At 43.3% G+C, this 11,422-nt stretch overlaps 1 protein-coding gene across 6 annotated transcripts in view; it reads right to left on the bottom strand.

Annotated features, from left to right (window-relative positions):
• The window catches only part of RBM47 (RNA binding motif protein 47), a 77,089-nt gene that overhangs the window by 51,408 nt on the left and 14,259 nt on the right, over positions 1–11,422 (bottom strand). The gene's annotated exons all lie outside the window — the stretch shown is intronic.

Raw genomic sequence — 11,422 nt, 5'->3', positions numbered from 1 at the left:
ATCCAGAAAGAGCCCAAAGTGCAAAACGTGAGGGGGGAAGGCAAACAGGGTGCGACACGTCTGCGGGTGGTTGACCAGAGCGAGGAAAGGTGGGCGCAGGGGGACGAGGACCCCATGGCAGCGGAGGGCGAGGCTGATGGCCTCCTGCCGACGAGGCAGCGGGGAGGGCTGGGGGGACCAGGCCTCACTCTTGCCAGGGCTGAAGGGGGAGCAGGACCTGGAGGGGTAACGGTTCAGCAAGAAAAATGAAACAATGAGCCTTTTTCCTGTTTGTGATAAAAATAGCCGAAGGCAGATTCTCTTAGTAAAAATCTTCACATAAAAGGAGCCTAGGAGAACCAGCAATACCCTCGCTACAGAAGCTACATCACATGTGCAACAAAAATATGTTGCTAAACTTGTTTTATTTTTTTTTTCCCTGTGTAAGGGCTAAAGCTAGATATCATTTACTCCTATGCACACACAACCAGTAATGCTTTATGCTTGTAGTGTTCCCATCTATTGCCTGAAAGCTGAAGAACTGAATAACACAATGTTCTGTACCAGAAAACTGCAGCATTTAGCCAGTGTATCAGTTTCCCAGAGTAGTTTTATAGTATTTCTACTTTTTTTAGATCTTCCATTAATGCTCAAAGTGACTCACTGGATCTGCTTTTCCATGAAAAAAAAAAAATATATATATATTTTTAAAAAAGCATATTCATGCATTTCTGAGAGCAGTGGTAAACTGCAACTTTTGCACCAAGTGATCTGTCCAACACATCTGCCCTGAGGATCACAGGATTCTGATTCAAGTTATAAAATACTTCTTGCTCCTAGGTCTGTTTTTAGAATTCAAAAGCCTTTCACCAGATTCTGCAAAATTCACGTCGCAAACTTTCAGATTATGCAGACACTGTATTTTGAAAGCTGACATACAGAACCCTCCTCTCCTCGTTATTATGAAAGAGGGAGCTGCTCGATAAATTTATTTCAGGGGAAAAAAATGCTCTCTGTTTTTAAGTACAGGTGCAGCTATTCGCGGTTGACTGGGTTTCAGTCCAGCTCACCTGCAGGCTAGAACTTAAATTTGACAGGCTTGGATTTGATTTACATTAAAACTGGAACTACACAGTTTGCTCTCACTAATCTTTGCACATGACAGGGGGACGCTCAGATTCAGCTTGTTCTTGCAAGTCTTCTGCTTTGCTAGAACAAAACCTTTCTGAGAACAACAGTCTGCATTCGAGTTAAGCTGCGTCTGTACTAGAGCCAGATCCTTGGCTTCGCGAATTCAGAGCAGTCTCCTAACCGTGAGGATTTAAATGTCTGAAATGAAAGGATGCATTGGATTCAACACAGCTCCATTTATTCCATGTGGATATAGGGTTGTTTTTTTCAGGGCGTTGAAGTTTTGTCCATGTGGTGCAGTCACAATTAGGTCATTTTTGTAGCACTGCACATCACTCACAGACAGCTAGATTTTTCTGTTTCTTAAACACGGGAAAATAGACGTATTGAAACCATCATTCTGAAATAACGTACATTCAGAGGGCTAAATGGATGTTGCAGATAGTTGTGAAGAGAGATGACAAATCATATTTTAATGATTGCCAACACTCCAAGCATCACTGAATTATGAGAAAGGTCTTAAAAGATGCCTCGGGAAAGATTGCAAGGCAACAGTCTGAGAGTTGCCCAGCACTAATAAAATATCCAATTCTGAAACTAAACAAAATGTTAACATTTTGGCAATGTCAACAAGTGTGAGAATGGTATTGCAAACTGAAAATGAGATTCGTCATGATTGATTGCACTTTCCTTTTTCTTGTGCAATTTATCATCTGAATCTAAACCCAAACTTGGTTGGTATTTTGGAATAATCCTGAAGTCTTGTGCAGTTATAGTCAGTATTTCAAATTATGTTTACATACTTGTGGGCTTTTAAATGCTATTACTGGCTTATGCTTGCATAGCCTTTTCTTTGAAGGAATCCCAGATTACTTGCTAAAGTATTTTCACATAGTGTCTTCACCTCCCTTGATATGCAGTCAGCTCTGAAGGAGAACACAGTGTGAAATGATTAAAGTTAGATATTCAAATAATACTGGGTTTTGCTGAGGTTACTGTGAGTGTTTTGAGAGAGAGAATGTGTTCATCTCACCTCTCACATTATCAGGCTACTCATTGGAAATGTAGGGGTGACACTTGGGAAGTTGAACATCTTGGCAACTTTTAAAGTTTTCTTCTCAATAAAGTACAGCACTGTCTCTAAGAGCACTAGCAGAAAGCGCCATTAATCCTAGGAAAAGTCAGAAAACCCTCATCTATTTTATTATTAAATTAAAAATAAAAAAGGGATCTAGGCCATGCAGTATTTCCATACTGATTACTCAGATAGGAAGTAGAGAAATATGACTGATTGAAGGATGCTGGAGAATAGGTCCAGCACAACAAAGAGCAACGAGTCCACTATGGTTGTTTTGGGGTCTGTCCTACGCTGTGTCTGCCAGTTTCCAGTTGGACACTTATTTTTTCTTCACTCAATAGTCTCATATTTAATATATATAATAAGTATATATATAATGAAGTATTATTACTTTGTCTCCCACTGGGCATTGGGTCTGGCAGAGCCTTGGTGAGGAGGGTTATTGCCATGCCTTTTCCAGGTCCTGAGCATCTGTGTGAGGGCAGACTGAGGGCAGACATCCCCCCCAACCCGGCAATTCTTCCCGCTGTGGCCAGGAGGGAGCCGGGAAAGCCCTTCACACGTTTAGGGAAAAGGTGAGATGTTTCTTCATGCCGGGCTTCTTCTCTCGGGAGCGAAGGCAATGGCATGTTGGAACAATGTCACTCCTAGATGCAAACAAGTGAAGGCAACCCAGCCGAGATAAACAAGCAAATAAAAGCACAGAGGAAGGAAAAAATAAAGCTTTTGGATTTGTTGCCATTCTTCACATGCAATTTCTAGTTCTTGACTGATGCCTCTTTATTGATAGATCGAATACAATTTCACTGACTTGAGGTTAAGCAAATCATCAGTGTCAATCAACATTTTCTTATGGTGCTAAACCCTGTTCATGTGCATTCCACGAGAAATGTGCGCCAGGCACAGTTGTGAGGGATCACACCATGAATTAGCTTGAAATTCCAGGATATGAATCAGTCTGCAGACCTTGCTGCAGAGCCTGCAGTGATCTTCTGCAAAAAAAAATGGCACGCGGATTAACACTTACTGAAACTTCGTTTTCATCAGCCTGTTAGTCAACTTTTTGGGTGTTAGCATGGCGCTGATTGTATTCTTTGTTAAAGAGCAGAAAATAAAGTGTTAGCTTGTAACTCCTTTGGTGTGCAGATCTCCCACCCACGATAATGTATCTCTGGGCTGACAGCAACGAGGGGGAGAAAGGAAGGAGAGACAGATTTGACATTCCAGAGCTGTACTGAAGAATTGCCACTGTTTAAACAAACCTGCCTCCATCCCTGCAGCATGGTGCTGCTGGTTCTCGGGAGCTCTGCAAGCTCCTGGGCTTCTGCAGCCACTGGAGCTGCCCTTGGGTATTTGTACAGGATTTACCTCTAGTCAGCAAACAGTCTAACATGTCCTGTGCCCTGGGTTACCATCACTGTCAAGCCCCATACAGCGCCATATGGGACAAGCTAGCACATCCCACATATCCCCGTGAAGCTTATTTTTAGAAATTAAATTTTGTATTGATTTTATTCCAGTCGAGTGAAGAAGGAAATGGTGAGACTCTATTATTAGTCCCTCAAAAAGAGGTTTCAACCCTTTGGTGTTGTGGACATTCTGTAAAAACTTGTGCCTCCAAGACCTGTTTTCCCTCGTGACTGAGACGTGGAAGCAATATCCAAGTTAAATGCCCCACATTTCTAATCTAAAAAAATAAAAATAAAAATGAGATACAGTTCTCTATCATGCAAATTAATGTATCAGTCAGAACCCACAAAGCTGGGATATCAGATTATGATTCAAGACAGCTTCTCTTAACCTAACGAGCCTGCATACTTCATTGAAGCAAATTAGCATAATTCCACTACAGACAACATAGCTGTACTATTTCAGATATGCTCTTATATTGTACTTATCATTACAGCGTCTGAATACTTTTCAGCAGAGCTTTAAGCAATGTGACTAATATCAGGAATAAGTTGCTTTATCCCCTCTGAGACAAAAGCTAAAAATGCTACAGCAGCTAACACAACTTAAAAAATGCAAATGCTATTTATAAAACTCTTTATAAAAGGCTGTATTGCTGGCAGTACAGATGTGTACTGATCTCAAACAAAAGTCAGTAGGAAAACATACTCTATGTGCAGCCACAGAAAGGAAACTCAAGGTTGATGACTGCATGCGTTTGTGCGGGCATTTGATGCACTCTCATGCTTTTTGTGAATGCACGTATGCACAAAATCTGCAGTATCACATTTTTTGCTTTTTAAAAACAACCATTTCCTAAGCAATGGGAACATCAGAGTGATTTTTCTTCCTGATTTCATAACATATATTTCTAGTACCGCGCTGCATCACAGCATAGAGGTGCTCAGATTATAAACCTGCAAAACACAGTGGGCCAGAATCAGCTGCTCAAAGTCTCAGCGCCTCACAGCTTCACACTTCACGGCAATGCAATTGCAGTGATGCAATATGCTTTGACGAAGTGCTAGCCATTGTTGCAGTATAACAGAGGGAGATAAATAGTGCTATTTTTTTTTTTTCTGGTGGTCTTAAGATAAGCAAGTTAATTTAAACTACTGACTATAATGTTTTCTGCTATATGTTCTCAAGCACAAGGGCAATACAAGTTGCACTCGACTGCTGTGAAGGGTGTTTTATTTATTGAGAGGATAACGGAAGAACTTCATGTCACCTGTTAATCCAGAACCTCTGCAAAAATTCTTGGTATAGCTGTGGGAGCGACTTGTTTCCCCATGGGCACTGCAGTACCACCACTCCCTGCAGTGTTCTCCCCCCCAGCTTAGCAGCACATGGGATGACAGGGCACTTGAAATCACCTGTCCAAGCCATGCTCATCCAGAATACCAGCATAAAAATTGTCCACCATCCAAACAAAAAGTGTTTTCAGATCTTTAGGGTCCCTGTACCAAGTAATTTGAGTAGTATAGCCCAGTAATCTGCAACAGTGACCACAAGAAACCCTTATTGAGAAGAATAAGAGCTGGACAAACATATATGATCTTTCCTCCAAGTCCTCTTCCAGCCTCCAGCCATTTTCAGCTCAGGGCACTCCTTGAGCCTGATGTCGTTTGCCCAGTAGTGAATCTTTCTTCACTTGGAAGGGGGATTGCCCAATCTTCCCTTGAGTGCGTGCAAAACCTTTTGCAATTAGCACACCCTTTGGCAAAGAGTTTCACAGGTCTCGTTCGTGCTGCATGAAGAAATACCCCCAATCATTTTGAGAACAACTCCTACCAGCTTTGTCTAACAGTTGCTACTTCTTGCCTTGGAAGACACAGTGAGCAGCCCACCCTGTCCACCCTCTCCACATCACTCAGGATTTTGTAGACCTGAACCAATTCACCCCCATGGTGGTCTCTTTTCCAGTCTGATGAGTCTGAGCCTGCTCAATCAGAGGCTGAGCAATTACACATATGCTTTGCTTGCTTGTTCCCCAAGGATTAGGGAATCCAGTAAAAAAGTTTCTTTGCCCAGGCTCACTGTGCATCCTCACTGCAGAACTTCATTTGTTGGTTGGACATCGAGCATACAGAGCGTTAACATTCACACAGACCTCATTATGTGCCAGTGATCCTAAATGTTCAATCACCAATGTGTCCATACTCTAGCGAGACATGTATAAATCCACCCTCCTGCTTTGGTAGTCAGTGTCCCAGCCACCTACAAGACAGGGAGCCTGGTGTAGTTGTCTGACCACGCAGTCCAGACCCTGCCCTCCATGGGCACATCCACAGGCAGACCTGCCCTGCACGAGTGCTCATTCGGGGGACTCTGATTGTTAAATCACAGCATGCAAGTGCCTAAAATTGAATGGAAATTTGGAAGAAAAAAAAAAAAAAGAAAAAAAAAAAAAGGTTTTGTCATGGTCCAGTGTCAATTTTAGTTAATTTCTCATGAATATTATATATTTTCTTCTTCCTGGTTATTGGATTTATTGAGCCTTAGCAGCTTTTGCAGCCTTTGCACAGCTAACCCATCTCCTTGACAATTTTTCCAAGGGTACTATTTTCACTGGCTTCATTGTGAGCGATGAATTCCCACAATTGCTCTCATCTTGGTTCTCTGTGAAGTAGCAAAGATTTTGCTTTATTTGGTGTATTCAACTTGTGCTCTTAAAGATCCCCTCATTGTTTAGATGCATTCATTAGTTTTCTGTTATACTACCTGACAACACGTTTCTCTCTCATCACATCATTCTGCCAGATTTTCATTTGGCTCATGTTTTTCCTCCAGTTAGCTGTAAGAGCCAGTGAGAAAGTGGAGGTTTTTTAATGATGATATGAAATACCAACACTGTGAGCATTCATATATTTAGTGCTATCTTCAAATGTCTGCAAACGATCCTACTGAGATAAATGATCCAGCTGACCTGACTCTACAAGCTTTTCAGCTGCCCTCTGCCAGCTTGAATATTAAGATGAGATCAGACTGCCTTTTTTGTTGTTGTTTTTTATTTTTATTTTTTTAACCTGACTTGCTAAGGAAGAACTTCCGCTACTTCACGGTTTTGCTTTGCTCAGTAAGTGATTTGTAGCAGAAATTCTGCATGATCATGCAGCTCTTGTTCAAACAACATAACATTGACTGATTTTACATCCATTCATCATAATGATTCATTTTAAAAATGATTTTACATCCAGCTAGAACATGACCAAAGACGTTTTAAGCCAAGTGCCCTGCATTTGCACTTGATCCTTGTGGCTACATGGCTTTCCGGCAGCACTGGGACGGGAAGGCATTCTGTATTGTTTACAAAAGGGGCAGCTCATCCCAGGCAGGACTGATAAAACAGCCTGGCCAGCCATCTTCCTCGCAGCTCCGTGTGTGCTGAGACATCCCTGGGTGCCTTGTGCTCTGCTTACCACAAAGGCTTTCCAGGCATCTGCTCCCCTGCTGAGGCAGGGCCGTGCAGCTCTGAGGTTTAGCACTGGCATCCTAAAGAGCAGCGTCTGGAGCCAGGAATGAATATGCGGAGAATGTGGGGACAAATGTATCAAATACCTGGGGTTAACTGGCAAACAGCTAAAGCTGATGTCTAGGCGAGCTCAGAGAAAGTTGGGAAGTCAAGGCTGAAAGTGGCAGATGCCAAGGACTTGCCTCTCTGCAACTTTAAAGGAAGTTAAATGGAGTGTGCTGAGATTATTTCTCAATTATTTATAGATTTCTACTATTCTGTGGTGTTTTGAGATGTTCCAAAGAGTGTTTAAGAGGAGAACAGAGACTGAAAATAACTGCACGGTGACTTGCCCAGTATCACTTTTGCTGGCACCAGCCTTTTGAAAAGCTCGCAGGGACAGACACAGCAGGGGAAGGTTTTACTCCTGGAAGAGCTCAACAAGCTTGACCTGCTAGCCACTACTCACAGTCTTCCCCCCTAGTCTCGGACTATCACTCTGGTTTTCCCCAAAGCCTTGCCTGCGGGGCAGTGATGATGCTCGGCGTAACTCCACAGGATCCCTGCCAAGGGATCCATGCCCGGATCAGAGGATCCTTTCTGTGCACCTGTGGGTGGGCCGTGCACAGCTGCAGCCTTCATCCTATGGCCAGCTCCTGCAGATTTGGGCTGGTGAGCCCCATGGCATTTTTATACACGTCTTTTGATCTGAGGAGATAGGGAGTACACGGATAAAAGCCACTGAGCTCTGTCATATCAATCTGGATTTAATTGTCCCTCCTGGAGTTTAACTCTGTCTCAAGTTAATAATTACTAGTTAATTGTTTAGCAAGTTATGCAAGCACTCACTTGTGCATTTTTTGCCAGTGTCCATGCTTCTGCTTTGCATTATCCACTCCTTTCCCCGCTGGTTTTCAGGCACCGCAGGAGCACGGGTCCCAGAGGCACCAGCGCTCCTTCCCGGCCCCGCAGCGGTGACCCCACACTTCCCAGGGTATGGCCTGCACGCTGCCCGAGCTATGCAGCCACTGGGGCCAAGAGCCCCGTCAATTCAACCCTCACCCTCTCTGCTCAGCCTGCAAACACGTTTATTTGTCTCTGTACCATTGGATCTTCAGCAGCCCTACCAAACCCATGGGAAGAGATGGTTGAGAAACTCTCTCTCAGGAGCTGGATGGACTTTTCTGAGCACAAACTGAGGGGCTGCTCTGGGGGGAGAGCAGAGATAAGAGGCTAGCAAAGGACCATAAAACGATGTGGGTAGCAGGCTACCATGGAAGAATGCTGCCCACTTATGCAGAAAAACTGGGTGCCAGTCACTCACCCACCCTGTTAGTCGAGTTCTGCAGCAAAGGTCTCCCAGAATGAGCTCTCCGAATCTGGCTGGGAGACACCTCTGATGTCTGAAACGGGTTTGCCTTGGGGTTGTTAAATGCCTGCTCCATGTGATCAGGCTAATTAAAAGTTTTGAGCCAAATAAATCCCTGTTTGCGAAGGTATAAAAGCTAAGAGGATTAGCTGTTAGTTAAACTAGACATAACTGAGAAACAAAGTTGTTGCTGTTGGTTCTTACAAATGCTGCCCTAGTACGTGCGGGTGAAATGAGTGGCTAATGACAAGTAATCTGTGAAAAAAAAGTCTCGGATGGCAGTTAAATCAGCAGGCATATTCCACAGAAAAAGCGTCTTCCTTGCATGTAATTTTGCCATGTAGCAGGGGAATATTTTGTCCTGTGTGTAGAAGATGTTGCTGTTTTGAAATTTTTAAATTTAATTGAATTGGGTTGATCTCCAACATTCTTCTTGGTAAGGAAATGTACTTATTTTATACTATTCTAGAAGTGTACTACCTCAGTCCATTTGGGGGTACAGGTATATATACAAATAGCACCAAAAGCTGGCTAAGGGCAGTGTAACTCCAAATTTTCATCAGAATTGTCTGCTACTGCGATGCTCAGGTGGCCGAGTCTCACTGAGGCCGCCCTGCCCAGCCGTGGAGTCAGTGGCTTTCGGCCACTTCCCACCCTGCCCTTCCAGGGGGTCTCACTTACACCGAGGCAACTTGCTTTGTGTTTCCATGGGAATCACAAGCCAACTCTTTTCTTCCAGCCATAACGAACCGCTTGCACCAGCATCCCCTGTAGGGATAGATGCAGGCAAAATGGAATTTGGACCTACAATATATTTGTGCCTTCCCTCCTACAAAACATCAGCAAAACAGGCCATGAGAGCCTCCAGACTCTTTCTCCCCTTCTGAAAACACATTCTTGTCTTATTCTTGCCCATAAATTCTTGACTTTATTCCCAGCGAGACAGTTCGTTTTGGCAGCAGCCGGCAGCTCTCAACATCAGCATCTGCTGCTACCTATCGCTCTGCCTTGTTTCGCCGCTGCTTCCTGGGCAGGGATCCCACAGCTGGTAGGGTCTTATCTTGATCGTCCCGTTCTCCTGAGCAAACCTCATTCTATAACACTTGCTAATGTTGTTAGGACTAATTGTGCTTTTATTTGAATGAAAATACTTCGCTTGGGGACATAATCAGCATGCACCCGATCTTGGAGCCTCCAAAAGAAGAGCGTTCTGCTGATCGGAGCCAGTAAGTAAGGCGGGGATGTACAAGCAACCTCGATGGAAGTAAATCAAACAGTGTCAGTGAGCATTGCTGGGCACTGAAAACCGATTGCGCTGATTAATGGTTCCTAAGGTCCCTGGCACACCTCTGGTCCACGTCACTTAAATACCACTTGCCCAAACCAGAGGGCAAATGCCTCTGGTTGGCGTGAGCTGCGGAGCACTCCTCACATGCGGTCTGGGTGCAGCCGTTCGGTTTTGGCAGGCGAGGGAGCATCCTCCTCAGGAGGCAGGCAGCATCCACGCCAGAGAGCGGTTCTGGGCATGTTCAATTCACTAGCAGAGATGTACCAAGGGGGAGCAGAGAGAGAAAACCAAGCTCCTTCTTGGAGCTTCAACCAAAATAAAGAAATCTTTTACATCTGGGAATATTGAGGAAGATGATCAAATAATTAGCACTGCAGCGAGTTTGTAGTGCCTGCAGCTAGAAGAACTGCTCTCTGTGGCAGCAGGAATGTGGTTGGGCCTGCAAAGTCATGATAACAGATCTGCATCTAGTTTTTTTGGATGGTCTACATATGTCACAGGTACATTACCACAGAGCTCAAAGAACCTGCAGGATTAAACTCCCATGTACAAACTTGATGGCCATCAAATGTTAATGCCACCTCTTTACTCCTACTGGGAAGGTGACAATAGAGCTGTGTAAACAGGATTTATATATATATATATATATTTATATATTTATATGTGTATATATATACACACACACATATATACACTCATATATATGTATATTTCTATCACAAATTGACCCTGGAAACAAGGATTAAAAAAATACTTTTCCCTTGTTTTTCTTGACAAAATGAAAAGTCAATATTTGTTTTTTCTGATTTATTCATTTTTTCCTGTGATTTTTCTTTAAAGTTTTCTACAGTTTCCACATCATGTGCTCCAAAATGAAAAGTGGAAATAAGTTCCTTAGAATTTTTATTTTTATGCAGACCAGATTGTACTGCAAACGTGACCCAAACAGTTTCAATTTTACAAGAACTTCACTTTTTGGTAACTCTTTGTTTACATATTTTTTTTCCCGTTGGAATCCTGACGATTTTTTATATTGTAAGGGGAAAAAAAAAGTACAGATATGGATTTCCATGCTGATGTTTCATCACATGTGTAGGCTGATGCTGGCTATAACTACAAAATACAAATTTGGTGTATACCAATCTTGCTGATCTAGTAGGAGGATTATACACATCTCCTGGCCTTCTCACAGAAGCACGATTTAAGCAATACGTAGGTTCCTAGGCTGCTGCACAAGATCACTGTCTGATCACACATGTATGATGGCATAAATAGATGAATAATAGCAACAGCATTTTCAGTCCCACCCACATTTCATCTTATTTTTTAAAATCACGCAACACCTACACACAGTGCTTGGCTAAGACTGACAAACACGGAGTACCCGAAAATCAATGTACTGTTTTCTGCATGCGTGCATGTCAGGAGGAAATACTAGCCGGGATTTCTTCTATTTATTTATTTATTTTAAATTCTTTTAAGGAACAAACTCTGGGAACGCGGCAGGCAAGTGGTAAAAGCCATTAGCTGCTATCGGATTTCAAAAGGTAAATCCTTGCACAAGCTCATGCGGGGTTGGGCTCGGGGCGGGAGACAGCTGACCTCCCCTACGACACGGCCGTCTGCCTTCAGGCTGGGCGAGGTAGGCTCCAGCGCTCGCTCTGACCTTGCTTC

This window comes from Anser anser, assembly GCF_964211835.1.
Source record: "Anser anser genome assembly, chromosome: 4".
NCBI lineage: Eukaryota > Metazoa > Chordata > Aves > Anseriformes > Anatidae > Anser > Anser anser.
Note: the sequence above shows the minus strand (reverse complement) of the source record. Positions and strands in the feature narration are given on the sequence as shown.